This window comes from Lichenostomus cassidix, chromosome 7, assembly GCF_008360975.1.
Source record: "Lichenostomus cassidix isolate B80296 chromosome 7, HeHo_3.0, whole genome shotgun sequence".
Taxonomy (NCBI): Eukaryota; Metazoa; Chordata; class Aves; order Passeriformes; family Meliphagidae; genus Lichenostomus; species Lichenostomus cassidix.
Window position 1 is genome coordinate 33601789 of NC_139488.1, and position 24529 is coordinate 33626317.

The following is a 24529-nucleotide window of genomic DNA, read 5'->3' on the forward strand; positions in this document are numbered from 1 at the left end:
TTAAAAACACAAGCAAACCCTAAACTGATTGAATGATGGCATTAAAGGCATCTGTGAAAGGATGAATTGGGTCCAGTCAATGCCCCATGCCACATTCTGCTCCCCAGGTTCAGTGATGTGGTGCTGTCACTGGTGGTGCTGGCCTGGCTCAGGGCTCTTGGGTTTGCCCTTTTGGGCTGATGGGAGTCAGGGTGTGGCTACTTAGCCATTTCTTCCCTTTTTCCCCAAAGAACAGGGCCAGAGAGCAAACTGATTTCTGAAAAGGAGGCTATTCTCTAAGACTGGAAAAGAGGAAGAACATGGGGCTTACATACACTTGTTCTCTTTAAAGATACACTTTCTTGTGCCTCTCCTCATCCAGATAATTTTCCATTCTTTTGGATGATTTCCCAAAGTTGTCACGACAGAGGAAAAGCCTGAAGGGGATTTAAATTAGGAGATTTTTTATTGCTAGATCAATACAGGGTTGTCATTCAGTATGTAAGAGGAAAAGTGCAAGTATGAGACACTTTGAGGGAACTGGGCAGGCAGAAAATATTTGAGGGGATAGGTAACAGGATAAGAAGGATTTAATCTTGTAACAGATGTCCCCATCTTTTTATTTGCAAAGGGCTAAAACCTGAAATGTAAGAAATCTGACAAATTTATGGCTAAGAAAAAGGCTTTAGGTAATTTTATCTTAAATGACGAGGAGGAAGGTGAAACTGGTCAGTCCAACACTTGTCTTTTTTTTTTCTTTTTTTTTTCATCCCTTAATGTAAATTAATAGCAGCCCAGAATGGATATCCATGTTCAATCCTATAGAAGTGCAATTCACTTGAGGTCTTGCTTCAATCTGGTCATCTGTGTTGCTGAGAGGAGGCTGTTATTACCCCATCTCAGGTGATCCTCTGTGCTTGCTGCTGATGTTCACAGCCTGTGTTATGATGGAGAGGTGTTTACACCATATAATCACCAGTGGCCAGCCTTGCAGAAAAAGGAAAAGGCAAGAATTTCATAGCTAAAATTACCTTCTCTCTCTCTTTGAGATGGATCCCATCAAATCAATGTTGTGAGAGGTAAAAGAGCGTGGGTGGCCTTTCAGTGTCACTGAGCAAATTGTTGCTATTCTTTGTGTTAAAGTGACAATGCCATTTCCAGAGCTCTCAGTCAAGGCAACATCGTTCCCAGACACTGAATCCTAATTGTTAGATTTCTTTGTTTTATTTTGAGCTGAGTTGATGACAGTGAATAGACAAGAGACATAATATGGTAATTTCATTAGTAAAAAATGCCCATTAAAACTGTAACATTTCCACAAGAGGGGGAAAAAATGATATCAGGCACTTGTCAGACCACCATGATCTCATGATTTGACCATAGGGAAGGACCATGTAGTTCATCCTACTCTCACTGGATAGAAGGAATGGGCCACAGAGCTGGTGCTGAGCCTAGAACACAGTTCTAAACACAACCCCCCAGGTCCGTGCACTCACTGAGTGGCTGTATCTGCATCAGCCTGCCCTGGCAGCCAGGAGCAGATCCCATAGCAATAAATTGATCTCAGCTGAGGGAGAGGATTTGCTGGGGGGTGAGGCTGGAGCAGCGCAGGTTGATTCCCCGTGCTGCTGGAGCCTCCCTGGCCGGGCAGTGAACCCAGAGTCCCAAGGGCACTCCCTCGTTTCGGGTGCCACTTCAACGTGCGGCTGGAGACACTCTTGAGATCAATTTTTAGATTAGCTGAATACTTACTCACTGAAGCTGATTATGAGTGGAAGCTGATTATAGTAATTTTGCCATTTCTGAACAAGTTTTAGATGCCTCTGATGAGTGCACATCCCTTCCTCCCCAAAATGGAGGCACTAGAAATCAGTGAGCACTCAGCAGTGTGAAAGATTTTCCCTTTTGTAGTTTGTTTTTAGACAGAGGTTTTAATGCACTTTCATGTCACACAGATGTTGGAAGGATTAAACACAAACAAGGCCCAGACCAAAGTAACCATTTTAGGCTGCAGAGAAACCTCTGATGTGACCCTATATCATATTATTCTTATGTGGGTTGAAATCAAGTACAGCCACTGAGATTTTAGAAGGATATTCATGATTCAGAAGATCTTCAGCGTCCTAAATAGCTGTACTCTCTGACTCCCAGAAAAATTTCCTTCCTAAGTATTGACATTCTGTTACAGAAAACAAAATATTTGACAAAAAAAACCCAAAAAACACAAGCAAATGAAAAACCTCAACAAAACACTTTCGAAAGCCCTGATATAGGTCATCACAATCCTGAATCTGCCAAAATAATAATGTGCCACTAGAAGACTAATTGACATTACTTCCTTATAGATTTTTGTCTACGAGACTTTGAGCAGGCAGATAAATCATAGTATCCTTTTACACTGTGCAAAAATATTCTGTCACAAAATAAATAATATATTCTCATCCCCAAAACATCATTCCAAGTTGCTCTACATCAAAAACTAGTTGTCAGTCAAGCTCACCTTACCTCTTACCTCCTCACAGGCACAGAAGGTTCTCCAAAGCCTTCCTGTTTGCAACTGGTTATGCAAGTTGGGGGAAAATATAAACAGTTTCTCAGCTTGAGAATAAGGTGTGAATCCACTACTTAAATCAAGGGTTTGCTAAATAAATTTAGAAAATTGCACAGAAGTTCAAGATTTAGAATCGCTTTAAAATTTTGAACTGGTTCATTTTCTTTGTGCTGGATTATTGAAGCAAGTTGTAGTGCAGCATGACAGGTTTTAGAAAGGAGAGAGATAACCTGGTTATTCATCCAGGTCTCCCTAAGTCCAAATAATGACTGCTGGTTTGCCATGCTCCCTGAAAAAAGCTCTAGAGACTGAAAATATAAGGATGGAGCACAAAATTTGTAATCTTCTAGGATTGGATTTATCCCTGATTAATGAGAAGACAACATGATGACTCCGAAGCACAAGAAATCAATGTTTTATATTTCCCATCTCCCCTGCCCCAAAAGGAAAGAAAAGTTATGTAGATGACAATACTCAACTTTAACAGGTTTTGGAGACATGTAATATATGCACCATGGAAATAAATGTCGAGAGATCCCAAATATATCCACCTGTAAACTTGGTCAGCTGCACCAAACAAACAGAAAGAGTTTCCACACACAGTTTGGAATTTGTTTCATGCACCGTTTTTTGTGTGTGGTTTTGGTTTTTTTTAAATTTTGTTTCTGTCTAACTCAGAAATGATCCTAAGTGATTTCTACTATGTACTTTATTGCCCTTATATTTAGACCAGACATAATATTAGACATCATATGTGGTGATTAAATTTACTCTTTTAATATTTTGGGCATAGGAAGTGAACAATTATTTCGGGAATACAAAACTAACCTTTTTTTGCTTTATATTGCTGTGTTCCTTTTGGGTCCTTTCATGACATCTACAGAATTATTGAAAGCAACCTCTTTACTTTTCCTTTTCCAACATTTGTTCATATGGAATTGTGAACCACATTTTGCAGAAATGCTCAAAAGATTTCAAATAGTTGATTTTGCTTTTTCCACTTTAAATTAAATTTTTAGGATTTTTATATATATTCTTTTTCTTTTACTATTCTTGTACTGTGCTCTGCTCCAGAGATTATTACAGTTTATCTTGCTTATCAATAGCTCACTGACATTTATTGAGCTGGAAATATTGTTTGCTCTCCACTGTCAATCAAAACCTTGACTCCTACATCTAGCTATCCATTCTGCTTTATGATTCTGATTGATACTGAGAAAAAATCATTAGTGGATATAATTTAACACAGAAATAACTGGCAGTATGGTGGTATGTTGAAGAGATAGCACATGTAGCAACTACTGTCAGAGATTGAAGAAGTCACCCAAAAGCGAACAGGCTGTGTTACTTAAACTCAGCTGCTTTCAATTAAAATGAAAAATTAATGCTGGGAGAGAGTCAAGGCAAAAAATATCTACAAATAATTGGCCCAGTTCATTTGCATCTTATTTTTATGGTGTCAGCGAGGCATGCTTTGGCTTCAGTGTGAAGAGCATCAGACTTTCTGTTTGTTAACATTTCAGATTTGAGAATAACAGAACACATAAGGAATGGTTCAGAATTGTTGGAAAGAGACAACAGGGGCAAAGCTAGGGGGAAGGCAAAGCTCTTCCCAAAGCTAGAGAAATTGGGTGGAATGAGTAGCCTACACAATTAATAACCTAAAAGATCTAATAGGATATGTCATATGAATGCTGGCCAACATGTGCTGTTCCTCAGGGAAGATAAATTTATCCCTATGAAAATGTTTTAATGCTTTAAGGTGGCCAAGGAATGCACCAAGTAAAGCAACTTCAGAGAGTGAAGGTGTTGCAAACGTGGTGGAGTGAGAGCTGAGAGTGCCCACATCTGCAGGGAACCAGGAATCACCATCCCAGCTCCCCATTCCTTACTTAGGTTCTCTGAACTCTCCCTTTACTGGAGGATCATCCCATGGAGACTCCCTAAGCTCCTGAGCTGAGCTCAGTGTGTTTTCTCACTCCCATGCCCAGCATTGCTGAGCGACTTTCACGCTGGCAGACAACTACAGGAACAAGAAGGAAAGGGTTTAAGCTAAAAGAGGAGAGATCAGATTAGATGTCAGGAAGAAATCCTTGCCTGGGAGGATGGTGAGGCCCTGGCACAGGGTGCCCAGAGAAGCTGTGGCTGTCCCTGGATCCCTGGAAGTGTCCAAGACCAGGCTGGAGAGGGCTTGGAGCACCCTGGGATAGTGGAAGGTATCCCTGCCCATGGAATGAGATCGAGTTTAAGGTCCCTTCCAACCTAACCTGTTCCATGATTCTATGATTATGTGTATAAAAAGCAGTTAATTTTCCTTTTAGTTGTTGTATGTACAGTGTGCTTGACTGGAATCCTCCCAACGCCTCCTTTAAGGCTCATGGACAGAGGGAATAGGAGCAGCCCTGAGCTGGCTGGCTGGGAGGATAAGCAGAAGTGGTGAAGTTAGAAAACAGATATTAAGTTAACTAAACATGGCAGATCAAGACATATTTCTCTCTTCTATACCCACTCATCAAGAAAACGGTAGTGCTTTTTGTAATAAAGGCATCTATTCTGTTGGAGATGGTCAATTTAAAAACAAATTGTCAGTCTGTGAAGGGCTCCTTACCTATGAAAAACTGGGACCTTAATTTTTTCTTCAAATCAGACAGCTTTTTTATGCAGCTCAATTTCATTACCACAGAGGTGACTTTCAGGGTCACTCAGAAAAAAACCTAGCAATTATATTAAATAGGAGAAGAAAATAAAAAACCCTGACTGTTCTGTTTACTTGAATCCTGCCATTCTGTCATTCCAACATGAAAACTGTCCTTGAAGTCTAGTACAACCTACAAAGACAAACAGTGGAGGGAGTTTATATAAATCAAATTGGTGTCATATGATCCCCAAGCTCTGATGTGTTTCTATAAAGTTAGAAGCAAACTCTATTTTAAGCACCAAAGGGCTCTGTGGCATCTCTTCTTTTGTTTTTTTTTTTCACTGCCAGGGGCATGTCTCTAAATAAAGAATATCTTTATCAATAAAGGCATTCACACGTGGTGAGGCACAGCCCAGGCTGAACTCTAATAATGAGCTGCTTGTGAGTTGTGAGTGCAAAGCCTGAGCTGTGCACTTGTCACACTTGGATCCTGTACTCAGAGGAAAATACTCATCCATTCAGTCTTGCAAAACACAAATCCTAAAATCTCATCAGCAAAACTCACAGGGAATAGGCTTGGACCACTGATTTTATTATTCCTGTTTTTATGCAGAAAAAACTCTCAACAAACAACCAAAAATGGGTACTTTTTTTTTTTAAATCCACAGTGATAAGGTGGCAGCAGAGGGTTCTTTTAAAAGTGAGAGACATTTATTCAGAGGTGAATATTTCTTTCAGTACTTCTGGGACCTAAGTTTCGGGTGGAAGAATTAATAATAATGTCAATAAAAGAAAAAGAAAAATTATTGTCAGCTCCAGTTTGTTCTCATTCTCTTTTGTGCTGCCTTTCATTCTTCTCCCTCCCCTCTCAACCCTTTTTTAGACAAAAAAATATTATTTTTAAAGTTTCCAAATTCAAAGGAGAAAAAAAGCACTAAGAAGCCAAAGTCACTATTGCTTCTGAATCAAGGTATGCCCTTAGATATGGATTGGAAGAGAGTCTTCCTATGGAAAAATGAAAAAAGCCAAACAAAACAGAACAAACAACAGCAGCTACAAAAACCAGGAAAAAAGCCTTTTTCTCTCAAAATTTTTAAAATAAAATATCCAGTTTCCTGGCAGGAGAAGTGGAGCCACCACACTTGCTTTTTTTAATGAAAAACAAATATTCTAAGCACAGCAGCCTATTATCTGCTTGGCACTGGTTTCATTGTCTACAAAATTATGTGACCTTGGCTATAAACCCCCTATAAGCTGGACTGCATATAAAAATCCCCTTCCCTTAAAAAGGATTTGTGTGTTGTTCTTGCAGCAAGTGCATTTGTACTTTCTGCTTCAGCATCTGTCCAAGAACTCCTTGGAAATTACTCTCTTGTACACTGAGTGCACTAGTTAAAATTCACATTTGTTGCAGAAGGACTTAAAATTAAAATACGCAGGTATAGTTTGTTGTTTTTTTTTTTTTAATTTTACCTGCAGGTAGCATCAAATTCTTTCCCAGCTTTAGTATAAATAGTCTTTGCTGGTAACCTTTCAGTTAGAAAGAATTCAGCATTCAGACCTATCAATCTTTCGCCACAGAGCTGCCAAGTCTCGTAACAAAGGAGTATTTTGTTTGAAGGGCAAACCAAATTGACTTGTGTTTCCAATAACTGTAATGTCCGGCTTCTTATCAGTATTAATAAGAAAATGCAAATTGCATTCCTGTCAAAAAAAAAAAAAAAAAGAAAGAAAATGAAAAAAAAAGAGTTGAAACGAGCAGTACAAGCAGTAAATTGCTTGCAATATGCTATTATATTCAGATTCTCATTTTCAGCTATATAGTAGTTTACTTACGGTGAGCAAAAAGAGCAATCAATGCAAAAATGGACTGAAATGTTCCAAGTCTGACTTTTAAGTATGAGCAAACAGAAGAACATAATGGATAATCATACCAGAAATAATAGCACATACTGATGTAAATCATCAGCGGGTTAACCATTAATCTCATTATTCAGATTTTTATTTAAAATAAAAACAAAATTCTTATTAGATATGCAGGAGTTTAGAAATTGTGAACTACCCTTGGACAATGATCAACACTTAATTAATCAATTTTCTTTCTGAGTTGTGAAAACAACTTCTGCTTTATTGCTTTTTGGAAACAAAATTAAAGTGAAGCCATATAAAAACTGTTATAAAGGAGAACTTGTGTCTTGCAAAGTGTTCCCCTCTCTGACTAGATTGTATCATTTCTGTTTCTCATTTGATTACCTAATGTTAGTGAGAAAGCAATGGGCTTACTCTTTTTTTTTTTGTTGTTCGAAGTCCAGTATCTGGTAGATTAAAATTCAGCTTTTTCTCTCACATATTTGAAATTACACAAAATCTCAGTGCACCAGTATTCGGTTAAAGGGTCACACATATCCCAAATGGAGCTCTCACTACTGTGTGACAGGAACCTGGGGATGTGGAATCCAAGGATGGGTTAGAGGTTATCTCTAAAAACTACTAGAATACAGGATGTTAAGTAAAATGTTCATTCTATTAGCTGTTTGCTTTTTTTTCAGGGTAACCTGTAATTTAATTTGCATTAGGCACAACTATCCTGGCTTGCAGAGTAAATGTGGAATGAAACATCACTGAAATATCTCTCTGATCTCAGCATTACTTACTCTGGCAAATATGAACCATCAAGGGGACCAACATTAAACCTGCTTTCTGTTAGGAATAATATGTAGGTGTATAATTGTTCTTAAACATGGAAATTGTTAGAAAGTCCTGGTATGAATATGAGCACTGAAAATGGCTTTTAAAGGGGTAACTCTCCTGTAGGAGATCCTGCTCAGGAGGACCTGCAGTCTTTCCTATAGGCAGATCATTTGGCACTCAGGAATTAATAGATGCAAAAATTCCACCCAAGATCCAAGCCAGAAACCATTAAAAAAACTTGTACAAGACTCATATCACTCAGAAGCAATCCCATCACTTATCCAGGAGACTGAAGGAGCATTTGCATGGGGAGACCTTGTGGGAATCTAATCTAAAGTAGCCAAGGCAGAGAAGTTGGAAACCTGCATGTACTGTGTACTGGTGAGATGCAGATGTGAAAAAAACCACATAAATTCAAAACACCGAGGCCACTTCATAATGTAAAATCTCTTTAAATTCTGCTCAAGCTGTGGTATGAACAGTTCAAAATTCACTTGTATCACCTCTGATTTTTATTTCATCTATGGTTTGGCATCAAGCAAACAACTAGTTATTAACTCACAGTGCCAGCACTCCAAATGAGACTGGCCACATGCTGCCAGCCTTTGCCATGAGTAGGAGAACAGATTAAAAGTCTTTTTTTGGCCAAACCACAGGTTTTGTTGATCCTCACACAGAAGCCATCCCATTATTAAATCTGCAGTCACTTTCTCCAAACTTTTCCATTCCAAGATACCTTTCCAGTATTTGTTCAGGATGTGAGTCCTGTGGGTGTGTGCAGTGACACAGCCCTGCATGACTTTGCTTTTTCACTTTCTGTGCCTTCACTAGCACATCCTGGGATTTCGTTGGCTTTCCTGACTCTGAGTGAATGCTGACTTCCCACACCACCTCTACACCTCTAGTTACTTTAGCTATTTTATTGCCCAGCTACTGAGCTCTGTGAAATCCTTTCCCTGCTCCTTGCAGAAGGCATTCACATGGCACAGGTCTGCCTGACTGTGCTTTCTCATTTAAATTGACAGAGCTCATACTGTTTTCTATTATTTCCATTATTTGGATTTGATATTTTTAAGGGTGTCTTATTCTTTCTAATTATCTCCTGTCTAGTTTTCTTTAACTAAGCCCCATGATTATTTCTTTTCTTGACCTTTTCTGAAGATGTTTTCGCTGAGGGTTTGCCTAAAGTCAAAACCAAGTTTTGAAGTTTTTTTTTAAAAAACATTAAAAAATTGTGAGCCTACTGCAAATATTTCACTCTTTTTTCTTCCACTTGCAGTAACTTTTTGAAATAGTTTCTTCACTTTCTACGGTTTTCCCTATGTCCTATATTAATTTGAGAATGACTGTAAAAAATTTAATTAATTCAATTAATTTGCTAGTACAGATAGACATCCTATTACACAGTGGACTTTAGAACCATCAGAAGTTGCAGTTCCTTAAATATCCAATCTATTACATTTTATTTTTGTCTTTGTTTTGAAGAAATGTCCATTACTTTTCATTCTTTACTTTCCAGTTGATATATTTAATGTCCATTTTTTGTGTGTTTTGTCTCAGGAAGGGCTGATCCCTCCATCTCAAATATCTGACATTTATTTGAACTCATGAGGCCAAAAGGACCATGACTTTGTATGAATAAATTATAAGTGTTAATAACAAATCTGAATTTTCCTTAATTGAATGAAATGCTATGTGTTGTCAAAATTACTACTCCTAAAATTAATTTCCTAACTTGTTTGAATTATATTCTGGATAAACCTGAGGTCACTCTTTTGTTTGTCTGGGTTTTTTTCTGAAATAAATTAATGAGGAATAAGCTTCTAGAAATTCACAGTGATCCAAGTTAACAACAAAAAAATTTGTTCTTGCCTTAATTCCAGGTGAGAGCAGGTAAAAAACACTGTCAGACTTTTACAAACATGTGAGCCCCAACACCTGGCCAGTTTTTATACACCTTGTCTGATTCACCTAAGTTAGAGACCTCTAAAATCCACTTTGATATAGCCCAGTAAAATGAAAGCGAATTTCACCTCAGAAAATGAATCCAGATGGAAAACTTGGGAAACTGAAACCAAGTGAGTTTTAATGTAGTTGAATAGCTAAACTTGAATTAATCAATTTATCCTTCAGTCAATTTTATTCCTTAAAAATATCAGAGTGTAATTGATACCGTGATGCTTTTGAAGTCAGTGAATTTAAGTGTGTTGAGGGTTTTATTTTATGTCTCTTTCAAAATAGCCTAATGTTAGCTAAAGTGATTGAAAGAGTATCAGGTAGTTATAAATAGTTTAGCTAGACTGGCTTTTTAATTCCCTATGTCCTGTGCCTTAAAGCCGATTTTAATGAAGAAGGTATTGTCACATTTCCTCATCTCTTCTATATTCATGACTCTAGAATGTTCAGATAATTCATTTCTCACTAATCAAAAAGCCCATGAAAATATCAATAGAATTATTCAAATCCGCAAAATTTCAGAAGTATTTCCATAGTAAATGCCAAAATTAGTGGCAGCACTTCACAAGCAGAGGTTAATCACCGTTCATTGTTTAGCTGCTCCCTGCAACGACAACGCTCATTACGAATGCATTTGGTACATCTGGAGGTGGAATGTGGAATTTTCATGGATCCACTGCTCAGGTATTGCAGCAAGAGGTTTGCAATTCTTTCTGTTGACTTCTGTTTGCAGAGGAACCAGTTAAAGTATCAAATGCTAGAAACCATAGCTACACTGGATCTCTGCACCCACTGAAATAATTTTTGAAGGCTAATTCCTGCAAAGCCAGGCAGGGTGGGGTATTAAGCATGATTCAGAAGGAGACAAAACCTTGGAATTTTGTTTGAAAATTGAACTTTGTTCATTGAAGCACGAGAGATGGAATTGGGAACTATACAGCCCAATGTGGCATTGTGAACTTGTCAAAATACCGAGTACTTTGGATGCTTGAACTTAGCTTCATGTCTGCCATTAAAAGGGAATTTATCTTATTCTTTAAAGGTAAAATTCTCTCTACTATGGCCCACACAAAATATTTGCATTAATTTACATCACTTACCATAAGTGAGTAATAAGCCCTGTGCTTCTCTCAACATCGCAAAAAAAGTTCTCCTTGGAAAACCTAAAAGAATTTGTTGCTCTCTGAATTTGTTTAACACACAAACTCCCTCACCCCACAATGATTAACTCTGCCCACAGCACATTGCAGAGCCCAGTCCATCGGGGCTATTTGCTGTGCTTGTTCACACATCAGAAAGCCTCATTCTCTACAGCCTCAGAGTAAACTGAATTTTAATTTCACTTTTGATGTTTGGTCCCTTACTTCTTGTTTTAGATGAATCGTAGATTATACTGGTCAAAATATTTCCTTCATCCCGTTAAATCCACTGATGGGATCTCATGATATACACTGCTTCCAAAAAGAAAGGTGAAAATACTGATTTTCTTAAAAGAAGCTGTGTCTTCATGTGAAATTTTCTAGTGAGACTTATTTTCATGGGGCATATAAACTTAGCCCAAGCTGGTGAGTCAGGCTGTGTGAGAGCACTGCACATCACAGCTAAAGAGATGCTTTTATACATTTTGCTTTATAAAAATTGTGGATATGCTACAGCTGAGCACTGCTTTGAGCACTGGGGATCCTTGTGAAGGAGACCCATGGTCTTACAGGCAAGCAGTGCTGATGCTGGTTAAGAAAACCCTAAATAATTCCAAGCAATCTCTCCGTTCAGCTCATGCTCTGTGCAGTGCTAAAGGACACCTCACCTTCTTTAGTGTCCCTCCAGCTTCTGCCAAAATGCCCCAGTCAGCACAAATGGCAGCGGGCAACCTGCCCTGACTATCCTGGTGACCAAGGGGAAGTGATTGATTACCCAGAGAGAGCTCAACATTCTGCACTGGCCACAAATATTCATGTCCCTACACACTGACTGCTACAGGGGACAGAAGGTGCTCTTGCCAGAAGGGAGCTCCTCAGAAAAAAAGAAAAAAAAAAAGAAAACCAGAAGAAATAATGCTCCTTGGTACTGCTAAATTTTTTATGCAGTTGTCTTCCAGAATAAGTCTCAGATGTCCTCAAATATTAATACTTGTAATGAAATGCCCAGATTAGCAATTGCATAAATCCTTGCCGCGGACGGAAGTTGCAGCCTGTGGGATCGCAGCCGATTAAAAAGATTGTTCCAGCCACAGTCACCTTTGCCTTAGGCTGGTGCCAGGTGCTATCAGCTAAGTTAGAAGTCAACACCGTTTGCAAAATATCATCCTCTGGGGGGGCAAAACCTGCCTCATCTCGCTCTCAGTGCCCCAGCATGGTGGATGTGAATGAGGCACTGCGGGACGGGAGAATGAGGGCAGATTGCGGCAGGGAGGATAAAACTGCTCCGTGAAACCTTTTAATACATTTTAACTAAGAGACTTGGGGCTGTATCTTGTTCTCAATTTTGTATTGACCTTTATGGGGTTTTAAAAGAGAGCCGATTTTCCCTGTTCTTAATTTATGCCACTTACCAAAGATCCCTGGAGTCAGATCTGAGCTAATTTACACAATGTGCAGATCCTCTAAAGGCAATGGGTTGCAGTGTAAATTAGAGCATAAATCAGGTCAGAATTTGGCCCCTGATGAAGAGCCAATGGAAAGATGTCTTAAATGATTCAAAAGAAGCAGCTAAGCCTATTGATTTTTATTTAAATGAATCACGCTTGGAATAGATCTCAAAATGTTATTAAAAATTGAAACAGAATGCTCTTTATTCTACAAGATGGAAATATTTAGCATATCTGCTCTCTTGTGACCTGAAGGGAGAAGCTGTAGCGACAGCAAGAACCAATTCCTAAACAGCCCCTGAAAATTAATATATTCCATGAATAACAGAATCAAAATTTGGTGCTAAAATACCTAGATAGCTGGGGAAAAGCTAAGTAAAAGGGGCGTAGAGAGCACCTGTATTTTCTTGTTTGTTTTTTTTCTTTAATGCTAGGGTCTTCGTGATTTACTGCAGTATTTCTTCCAAGGCCCTGGGTATCTTTGCTATCTCCAGATATTCATAATATATCATTTTGGATCAAATTCATGGCTCGTTTTCACAGGTGCAGTCACATTAATTTCACACCTCTGAATTTAGCTCTTTGCTGTGTATCTGGAGACCATTCATCAATATTCTCTGGAAACTAGCTTGCTCCCTTCTCAACAAATAACCATATCAGCCTCTGATATTTTCAGCCAGAACAAATTCCACTTGGTGGCTTTCATTTATATGTGTATATTATTCTAAATATAGGAAATATTCTAGCAGATGGAAGGCAGGGTATATAGGAGCTTCTATGGCAAACTTTAAATAAATTGGTTTTGTGAGGAGACCTTCTCAGCTGGTTATTACATCAATAAATCAAGAAGTATCGAATGTGGAAACATTAATCAGATTTTGATAACGTCTTCTGGAGTAATTCAGAACAGCTGACATAAAATAGCTGTAATTACATATTGTGGTATTGTATCATGTGTTTCATATTTCATAACATTTATTCTTAGGGAATGTCTCAACAGTCTCCTATTAGTAGAAGACCATTATCCTTTGACAATGGCCTATTTTTCTATTCTACTGACATTAACTCTTAATTATCCTTTTTTTTTTTTTTTAAACAACAATAAATTAAAGTAAATGAGGATTATGGAAATCTCTCTGACTAATACCCTGTGACTGTTACCTTAAATGCTTAGGGCTAGAGAATGAAATTTAGTGTGTATGAGCTCAAAGACGCTATTTACTACTTTAACATTTTACAAGTCATACATTAACATTTAGCAAGTCATAAAAAATTTACATCTTTAAGCGATTTGTACTTAATAGGTTAGTGATATGCATTTCATTCAGGATGCCGCAGAAAGAATCTATAAAATAAAGGCATTTTGCATTGTCTGCAAATAGTTTATGCTGCTGGTGGATGTACCATCAAACCTAAGGGAAGAGTCTGGTGTGCTGTTCCTCTTTAGGTGGGAGATATTCAAATGGGAATAACATGGGAAAAACAACATGCCTGTGGTGGCAGAGTGGTGCAAACTCACTTAAAGTTACTCACCTTCTATTAAAGTGGTTGTAATTTAAGTGGAAAGACTTCAAATCGTATAGCAACCAAGAGAACAAAATGATGGATCTGCATTATTGTGATTCCATTGGAATAAATATTGCTGTATGATGTCTGTGAATATTTGCCCTGTTTCTTTTCAGGAGGTTCCTGCAGTTATTTTTGGTCACATTTGATTTGCTCTGATTGATCATTAATTGAGGACACAAACTTCACATCAGGATCCCAATAACCAAACCCTGGCTCTGTGAATCACTCACATCCATCCTTAACCAAGTTGGTGCCACTAGGTGGTACCCAAGAATGTGAACCATAGACAGCAACTTTCCCAGGATTTCCCTGCTTTTGCAAGGGAAGGAGCTTCCTCTGGGTTTCAGGATAAAACTGTCACATTCTCCTCATCTTTCAGGGGATGTCAGAGGCACAGAGGAATTAAGGCCAAATCCCTGCCAGATGTGATCCCGATCCCCCAGTTCCCAGGCAGCAGCACTGAGGGCTGCACAGCCTTTCCCTCAAACACAAACTATTAAAACCTAATGAAGAGGTATTCAAGACAAGACTGCAAACTGAAAATTCTCCACACAAAACCAGAATGTGAATTAATTTGTGTAAAGTCTGAACTTCTTTCAAGTGTATTCTGAATAGGAAAAACACTGAGATAGGTTTTCCAGATACATAGTTCCTGTTAAATTATTTACTCTGCTCTGTTCATGATTATATAAGCTAATTTGGATATGCTGCTGTTTCACTATTTGCATGTCTCTGGCACTGACAGCTGAAAAATGAACATGATGACAGTACAGAATAGAATGTTTAGACAGCAAAATACGGCAACAATAACTGGTGAAATGTTTCCTTCAAAATATTCCCTATTAAATATTGCATTTTTTTTAAAGAATCAATTTCAAACATGGCCTCTACTTCTCTAAAGTTTCCTTCTTTTATGATAAAACTGTGCATAACTTATCCTTTAAATAAAACACGTCTTAAGCTCATGGAAAGCCTGGAATTGGGCTCTGCAGGATCGTCTGGCTTTTCCTTTGGGAGATCTCCTGGGAAGCAGGTTGGTGTTACAAAAGCTCTTCAGCATTTACCCTGTGGAGTGTCTGTCACGTTGCACTGCTGTGGAGGGATCTGCACAGTGTAAGTGGCATAGGGAGGGAGCAGGCAAAAGTGTAAAATTGCTGTGAAATCAGGGATATGTGCTCCAATCCTGCTGCTGTCTCAGGAGGGGCATTAAAAAGAGGTTCATGGAAGAAATATTAATATCAAACTTTAAGAAATGTTTTGCTGTTTGCTAAGTAATATTAATCCTTTGGAAAACTAATTTTTTCAGTCAAGCTTTGAAACAGAAGTATCGGTCAGATCATTCCACACCTCCTCCAAAATGAGACACTTTATAAGGCACTTGGATCAAATCTGATCTTGTCCCCTTGTTTTTTATATGAGTTGCTCTCCTCTGTCTAGTTCATCTTCGGAGAGGAGAGGAAAGGATTTTATAAACACTGTAAATTTTTTCCTGTATCTCTGCCACCTTCTAGATTAAAAAGTGCTCTGTGCCATGAATAGACAAACACAGAAGTGCTTCTAAGGTTTTGAATGCAGACAGTGCTGTTGATGCTTTTGCATAAACTTTGTCAAAAAGTGTGGAGTCCCTCCTACGTCCTCTCCAATCCTCTCCATCTTTGATAGAGCAGAATAATCAAATCATGGAGTTTGGAAGGGACCTTTAAGATTATAAAGTCCAAAAATTCCCCCAGAGCTTCCAAGGCCACCACAAAACCATGTCCCCAAGTGCCACATCCACACATCTTTTAAGTCCCTCCAGGGATGGTTAATCCACCACTGCCTTGGGCAGCTTGTGCCAGGGCTTGACAGCCCTTTCAGTAAAGAAGTTTTCTGAATACCCAATCTAAATCTCCCCTGCTGCAACTTGAGGCCATTTTTTCTTGTCCTGCTGGTTGTGACTTCAGAGGAGAGACTGACCCCCACCTGGCTGTACCCTTCATCCAGAAAATTGTAGAGAGAGAAGGTCCCCCCTCTACCTCCTTTTCTCCAGGCTGAGCCCCCCAGACCCGTCAAACCTGTGCTCCAGACCCTTTGTCAGGTCCATTTTCCTTCTTTGGACAGGCATGCAAGGGAGCATGAATTCCAGCTTTTTAAAACTATTGCTTTCATTAGAGGGCTAGTAGTGCTATTTCAATACTCCAAATCCTTGAAACAAATACTGTTCTAAAATGCTTGTAAATAACTTCTTTTTCCACACTACAAGTTAGAGAGCACATACACATTTGGATGTTTTGGTCCTGATCTAGCTTTCCAAATGCTACATATATGTGTGTATTCATATATATATATATGAATGAATAACTGCAATTTCCTCGGGGCTTAGAAAAACTTTTTTGCTCAGCTGATCCTTTTGAGCATGGCCTGAAGCACAGGCAAACCCAGGACACAAAAATCCTGCCACATCCCGTGGAGAGCAGCACACGGTGCCATCTGCAGAGCCGCAGTTCTCCAGGTTGCTCTTTTCCCTGGGGTACCATCCCCTGCCTCTTGAGTGGATGGCAGAGTTCAGACCTGTCACTCTTTCATCCCTCACGGGTAATTCAGCACCTGTAACTCCCACTTTAAAGGACTGTGGGGACTCTGAGCAGCCCGCAGAGGCAGGAGAAGTATCGCAGTTAATGTTCCAGCTGATATCAAAGCTCGTGAGGTTAAACCTGCTCATTTGAAATGTTGGAGTAGCAGCTCTGGCTCTGGGTGCTAGCGATGTTTTTTATGTCTTTGTGCAAAATGGTGGGGGGGAAAAGGGCACGGGAATATTATATTTTGCTTATTTTTAGCAAGGGGTTTTAGGATATCCTGATTGTACTGTCTGAAAAGGTCTGAGTTGGTGGGAGGTTCTGTGGAAAATCAGGCCTGAGGAAATAGATGTAGCTACCCTGCATATCTATCTTGATTTACTGTCTGTGGTGTTAGAGAGAGGAAAGAAACAGAATTATTTTCAATAAATTTTACACATAACTTGACATCCAATCAAGCGCATCAACATTAGCAATCAATTAGGAGCTCAATGCATGGTTCTGAGTAGCTGTAAATTACTGCACACTAATGGCTCTTAAGCAAACCTCCAGAGCAGGTTCAGGTTTTTTTTCACCAATAAAGCAGTGAACATCATAAAGCCACAACAGGGAAAAATGTTTGAATTAACTTAATCTATTTTAATTTTCAAATAAACAAATCTTACTTACAGCGCAAATAGCAGCAACAAAAGCAACATGAGATTTTCCAAATCCCTCTGGACAATTTAGAATACTTCTCATTCATATTATAGCACAGGAAATACTTTTCTCCATCCCTTTCTCTCTCTTTCATCTGAAAAAGCTGTCACTCCCGTTGTGCTTGGAGACTTCTGTGGATTTTTTTCTGTTTGATTCTGTTTTTCCTTTGCACCAGAACGATACCATATTTAAGGAATAACAAGTCTTTTACTTTCCCATCCCAGTAAACTTGTCTCATTCTCACTGAAGTCACTAGGAAAATATATCATGAAGAAATGATACTAAGCATTTTAATTTATCTATTGCCTTTCTGCAGCTCTGAGACACATATGTTTTGGAGTCAAGCATATCTCTGACAGACTCTCTGAGATCATCAGGATCAGATCTGCTAAGTAAGAAAATGCCATTTTTAAGCCTTTTCTCTAAGCTTTATCATCATTAATGGTACATTCTTCACTGAAAGTTTCTTCAGAAGTATTATGTCAAATTCTGACTTCATTGCACATATGTCACACACTGATATCATTATTATTACTCAAGTCTTACTGGAAAGAAGTTGGGGCCAAAGTGCTTAATTTGCTTAATTAATTGTTAACTGTTTGACCAAGTATGTCTTCCACAGAGAAGATGGGAGTACAATGAAGTGAGAAAAAATTCACAGGGCTTTAGATCAGGCATTAAGTAAAGCAGTTATATCTTTTGGAAAAATGAGTGTCAGCTAATACAGAACTTCTTTCCTTTATTCAGAAGATTCATTAGTATTCCTGCTCATGCTGGAATATGTGCAAAAGTCATTCACATAGACACTCAGCCTTCCTTTCCCCTGAATTTCCAGTATGCATAATTCACCTTTAAAACCAGGTCTTTCAAAAAAACATCATGATATTGATAAAAATTCTCCTGTCTTGTGCACTGGGATAGTGAAATCTGAATGAGTGTCCCTCGCACTGGTCCTGAAGAGAAATATCAGGTGGCTGATAACTCTATTCTGCAGTTATTTACAGAGAAAGTAATTCTGCTCAGAAGAGGATTAAATGTTTGCATTTATTCAGGCAGTTTTACTGATGTATAATGAGTTGTGATAGTGAATAGAGCCTTAGCACATTTACATGTTTATGTCTATTCCTTTCTCTTGGCTCCCTAAATAGGCATTAATCCACCTGTCTATCCCACTCAATATTAGTTTACTCATATATTCTTCAGTTAATTTTAGGAGGTGGAAGAGGACATGAGTCTTTATTATTAGAATTTATAATGCTTTAAAATATAAAAATATAGAAAGATAAAATCAAAGGGTTGGTTTGGGTTGGAAGGGACCTTAAAGATCATCCCATTCCAATCTCCTGCCCTAGGCTGGGACATCTTTCACTATCCCAGGTTGCTCCAAGCCCTGGCCTTGAACATTTCCAGAGTGAGGCAGCCGCAGCTTCCCTGGACAAAGAGTTCCAAGTCTTATCACCCTCACAGTCAAAAATTTCTTCCCAATATCCCATCTAACCCTGCCCTTGCTCAGTTTGAAGCCATTCCCCCTTTTCCTGTCACTTCATGCCCTTGTGCAAAATCTTTCTACAGCTTAAGGCACTGAAGGGGCTCTGAGATCTCCCTGGAGCCTTCTCATCTCCAGGCTGAACACCTCCAGCTCTCCCAGCCAGGCTCCAGGGCAGAGATGCTTCAGCCCTCAGAGAATCTTCGTGGTCTCCTCTGGACTCATTCCAGCAGCTCCAAATCCTTCCCTTCTGGGTAGGGAGCCCAGAGCTGGATGCACATGGGGTCTCACAGGAGCAGAACACAGGGACAGAATCACCTCCCTCACCCTGCTAGCATTCAGAACATCCTAGAAAGACAAGAAAGTAACCAAAGTCTCCCTTTTCCTCTTTTTGAATACACATCCTGCCTTCTTTTACAGCTTAGGAGCACAACGATTCCAAAAATGCAACGCCTGAGACACATTGCTTTGCTTATTTAGAACCTGCAAAGGATCACATGGGGACAGCAGGGCTTTATGTAGGTAATTTACACAACATCTAAAATGCATTGGGAGCCAGCTCTGCTCCTCAAGGCAGCAACTTTGTGCTGTCTTGAGAAGTATGTGTGCCCTTTAGCACACATCAGTATGCAAAAATATGGAGATGAGCCACTGAGTGAATTCATCCTGGGAGTTTCTTTTGGCTTCTCCAGTGGCTGCTTCTGTCTGTGCTGCCTGGGAAGCTCGAGGCATTGGGGGTGTGAGGTGCTCCTCAACTGCCTGCCAGTGTCCACTCAGCATTTCTTACCCCTTCTTGCCAGTTATTCCACCAGAGATAAAGCTGTGTGAAAGCTAACTTAGCCAAAATCTCCCATGGCTTTGCAGTTAAAGGAGAGGAAGTTCACTTGTATCATGCTGCTCCATTTAAGTCCTCTAATCTGAACTATGAAGAGGAAATCGAATTAAAGGTTGAGTCAGTCAGAATTATGCATTACATTCGCAAAAAATAAAACATCCCAAATCTCTATATTACATTAAAAAATGCACTCAAAGAAGGTTAAGTTAGCAAAATCAAACACTTAGAAGCATGGAAATACCATAAAAACCATTGCTACCTTATGCCACTTCAAACTAAGCCTCCCTCTGCATATAAAATGTAATACTGTCTTTAACAGCAGCTTTTCATGCCTTTTTCCACAAAACTTCTCCCTCGCTGCTTCACAGTATTAGTCACCCTTTGCTTTATCTCACATGTCCTTAAATCTTCTTACTTCTTCATTCACTCCTACTTTTCTCTCTTTATTTTTCTCGTGTCCCTGAATGCACTGAAATCTGCTCTCCCAGTGCTGGTCAGTCCTTGGAAGAATTAATTTTTGGTAAGAATTAATAGATGTGGAGTTGTTCATGTAAGGTTCAAACCCTGTGGTGTCCCGTGAGGGGTTAGGCTGACAGTGTGGAAAGTTTGCTTGATGGTTTATCCTGTATTTGAACTTACAAAAGAGCATCACCTGACCAGGCAGTCACTCAGGTTAAAAAATCTGTTTTGAGCTTGAGAAGTTACACTGCAGCTTGAGTCCCCCATGGGGAGATCAGTGCATGTCATTGGCCTGGGCAAATAAGGGAGAAAAACAATGAAAAAAAACCCCAAAATACCCCAAGGAAATATTTTCTCTCTAATGCCTTTCAAGTATCCAACCTTAGGGATCAATCCTAACAACAGAAGGTAAAACATTTTTAAACAGATGAGCAGTTTTGAAATTGTCAATGTCCCTTTAGCAACTTCAACAGTTGGAGAGTTTTATGTAGGTGGGTGAATCTGATGCTAAATAGTTAAACCTGTTTTAACTAAGAACTTGTGACTTCCAAAATAAAATCTTGCTTGTAGAAGAAAGTAACAGCAATTGGGAACAAAGCACAGAGGAATGGGCCAGCTCTGATTTATTCAGATTCAAGGAGGCTCATCTATGTGCTTGAATTTTGTTTTTTTTAATTTGAACAATTCGGTCAAGTTTCTGCCAACTGTAGCTGTTGGAACAAAAGGTTTTCACTACTGTTGCACTGCAAGTTCAGCCTCTCATGGGTCAAAGATGTTGGGAAACATCTCCTGAGCACATTGTAGGGCCTCCAGCCCTGGGTATCTGCCACATTCTGCACTGACCAGCGTGTTCTGTGCTGCACCAGCACATCTGTGTGCATCCTGGAAAACCACTGTGGGCTGCTTCTTGGCTTGCAAAAGCTGCTAGATCTGCAAATGCAAATGTATTCACATTAATTAGAATAAATGATCACGTGGTTGCATGGTTAACTAAGTTCCCAAACTCCCAGGGAAGGAAGCTTCTGCAGTCAAACACTGCAGAATTTGCATCTGAGGGAAGCATTTTAGGTTTCTGTATATTTTACCAACAATTAAAGAACTGAGCTGGCACTTTCCCTGCACATTTGCAATTTAAATCTAAAATTTTGGGCCACCCCAACATGTTTTAGTTCCCATCTTGTTGGTCAATTCACAGGGATGGAGAGGGTGACCTTGTGTGTGATGATGGTAGAATTTAGAACAAGAATTAGCTACATTGCCTCACAGAAATTGTTTGGCTGGCAAGGATAGTTTTTTGGGCAGCCTCTGCCACTGTACTGCATAAGGTGGTATTTGATATATCTCTGTGAGTAACCAGAGAGGGGAGGGCAGCAAAGGAGCCAGGCCAGCAAAACAGGGTGAGGAAGCCACGGGGCTTGGATTCAACAGTCCACAATCATCTCCTGCAAAGGAGAGAGCAATTAAAACCTGGCCTGCATTTTTGCATATCACCCTGCAGCAGATCAGCCAAGGAAGGCTGGAGACACAAACAGCAGCACTGCCAGGGACACTCTGCTCCTTCTGGGTCAACAACAAACCACTGCCTAAAATGTCAAAAATATTTTCAGCAATCACCACAATCCAAAATTACAACAGGCAATTCCACTCCTTGTGTCAAAAAAAGCGCCCAAATCTCTGTTCATCCTTATTATGTGTACTTGGGGAATTACCACTGGCCACTGGGGAAAGCCAAGGGAATAAACAGGCACTGAGTGCAGGCAGCTCCTACAACAGAAAAATGATCATCCTCAGAAAGGGAATTGAAAAAACCTTAATAAATGGAAATTCTCTAAGCCACACTTCCCTTGGAGGCCAGTGCTGCAGGAGGGTTGGTCTCCTGTGTAAGGCTGCCATGTGCTCCCCTAGCAGGGATGTTCCTGTGCACAGCATTGAGCCTTTTAAAATTAACTGTCCTTCATACATTTATCAGAGGAACTATGTATTTATATCCAACTTTTTAATCTGCTTCACCTCTATGAGAGTACTGTATCCAGAGCCCTCAGGTTGGTGCTGTTACTGCTATACCCTTATTGCATAATTTCAACACTTTTGACCAGACTACATAGTAGAATATGTGTTAGAAACAGTTTACACTTGAGAAAAGATAATCATAATTTCTGTGTTTCAAGATTATTGGTTGTATAGACTTGTGCTGTGTCTTGATAAAGCCCATGAACAGTTTGTGGCAGATCTGTGGAGGTAATTTATTAGGAAGGAAATAAATTATATAAATTTGAACACAATAGGTTTCTGCTTGTAATCTATAACGTACCAGTGATTTTAATATAACTGAAATGATATGATTTTTAACTTTCCACTTAGAACAAATTTAATTTCTCTTTCTCAAGCTTCTTTCAGATCAGGCTGGCTACCAAATCCTTCCCCTTTCTTGGAAGTCTCCTAAACAACAAAAGTTAATACTACACTTTTAACCAACCAGACATGTAGAATTACGAACTTCTTGTAAGGTGTGGCAAAAGCTATTTTTCTTGTTAGTAACATGTTGGAATATTGCAAATAAAGAAACCTTACTGAGTTGTCTTCTATATAACATTTTGGCGAGAAGTGACAGGAGGTATCTGAAGAAGGGGAGTGCTGCTGTTGGTTTAGATTTGTCCCTATTAGAATAATTTAATACCAATATCAGGATATACCCCACCCCCCCCATAGTGGGGATCCTTGTGAGTAGGCATCAAAACAATAATCCTCCCCCAAAGAAGGAAATCTTGCAGCCCTAATCCTGCCTTCTCCCTCAGAGGGACAGGAGCTGTGCTGCCCCAAGCCCATGCACACATTCCACTCCAGCCCTGGATGAATCTGCACAGAGCAGCTTGGCAGGAGCGACTTCAAGTTTCAAAAAACACGACTGCATGACAGTTAATAGAAAACTCAATTATAAGTCACATCACATTGAAAAATATGACAAGAGGAGAAAACAACTCATGAGACAACTATTATCCAAAGATGTTTCCAATTACAAATCGCAGCACAGCTTGAGCACCTGGGCTATTCATCCCAAGAGCTGATTACAACATCATGATATGAGTGATACAATGACTAATACAATATCAGGACCAGCATCTCCCACTCTATTTTTTCAGTATCATGTAAGTGGAAAGTGTTTAATTAGAAAGCTTTCAGTATTCATTTTCTAACTTAATAGGCTTTTCTGGTTGATAACAACCTTATTATGTGTTGGGAATAGATGCTTAGCCAACCCAAAAATATCTTTTTCCCCCCTTCTTGTCTTGTAAGAAAAACAAGCAGATATCTTTCCCATCCATTGAAATGCTGTTATTAGATTTGACTCATTTTAATAGAGCTGTGTCAGTTCAATTAGTGTAAGGGCAAGAAATGACAAATTATATTCTAGTTTTTGTGAGAGTAGTATCATGGCTAAAACAGCATAATTCCAGTCTATAGATGTAATTTTGCTGGTGCTTTATGGTAAATCTGGGCAAATCTATCTCTAAAATTCCATCTTGTATACAGCAGTGCTTGACCAAAATATTAACATTTCATCCAAATGCAGCTATCTCACTGCTATTAAATATATGTACTAATTCCTTCCAGTTTCAGCAAAGTCACTGGTTCCCTACCAGATACCTCTTGAACAAGTTACTAGTGTTGCAGTAAATTATTGGAGAATTTTATGCCAAAATTCCTCCTTTTCGTTTGTTTGTCATAAGACTTTAATTACACCACATAGAAATTGAAGGTTCTGGTGCTCATCAAACATAATGCTTTCATTTTCCCTCCAAGGAAACTTGTAGTGAAAGTGATGGGGTTTGCATCCTTTTTGTTCCAAGAGCTTTCCTTTGCCTTTCTTAATAGCTACTGGGAAGAAAGAGAATTTATGTAAAAGGAACTCCTTGTCCTCTTAAGTGTTAATTAACATTTTCCTTAGAGTTTTCGTTGAAGATATGATAATTTTATTTTCAAAAGTGAAAACCTGGGGCTTGCTTTGGGTTGTTCTTGTAAGTAAAGTCAGAGAAAAAATATTATCTCCCTTGTTCTAGAGGAAAATTGACATAGTACATTTTTTAGCAGTTTAGGAGGGCTTTAGTATTTCGGAGGATTTTTACATAATACCTGAATCAATTTAGTTAGATTTTGTTTTATGTGGTTCTACCAAGCTCTGGAATGTGTAACTTCAACTGAAAATCTAATCCCTGCCAAATATCATCACTGAACATTTAATGTGTAAAGTACTTTCAGGTGGCCACACATCAGCTGTGATCCCACAGTCGACACCTAGGAGTAAAATCTTAAAACATGAGAACAGATTTGAATTTCACCTCTCTTTTATCTGAGGGCAATTAGCCTCAAATTTTGCACTGAAATGGTAAAAATGAAAAAAGCAAACAAACAAACAAAGCCCCAACAAACAAATAAGAAGAAACAAGTAAAAACCTTTCATTTTGTCAAAGCAAGATAGGGTCTTAAAAATGTTGTGAACAGATGGGTGCAGTCACACCTTTGGCT

General features: G+C 39.0%; 1 long non-coding RNA gene across 2 annotated transcripts in view; it reads left to right on the top strand.

The window, feature by feature from the left end:
* Positions 1–24529, top strand: part of LOC146434930 (uncharacterized) — a 164493-nt gene that overhangs the window by 18684 nt on the left and 121280 nt on the right. The gene's annotated exons all lie outside the window — the stretch shown is intronic.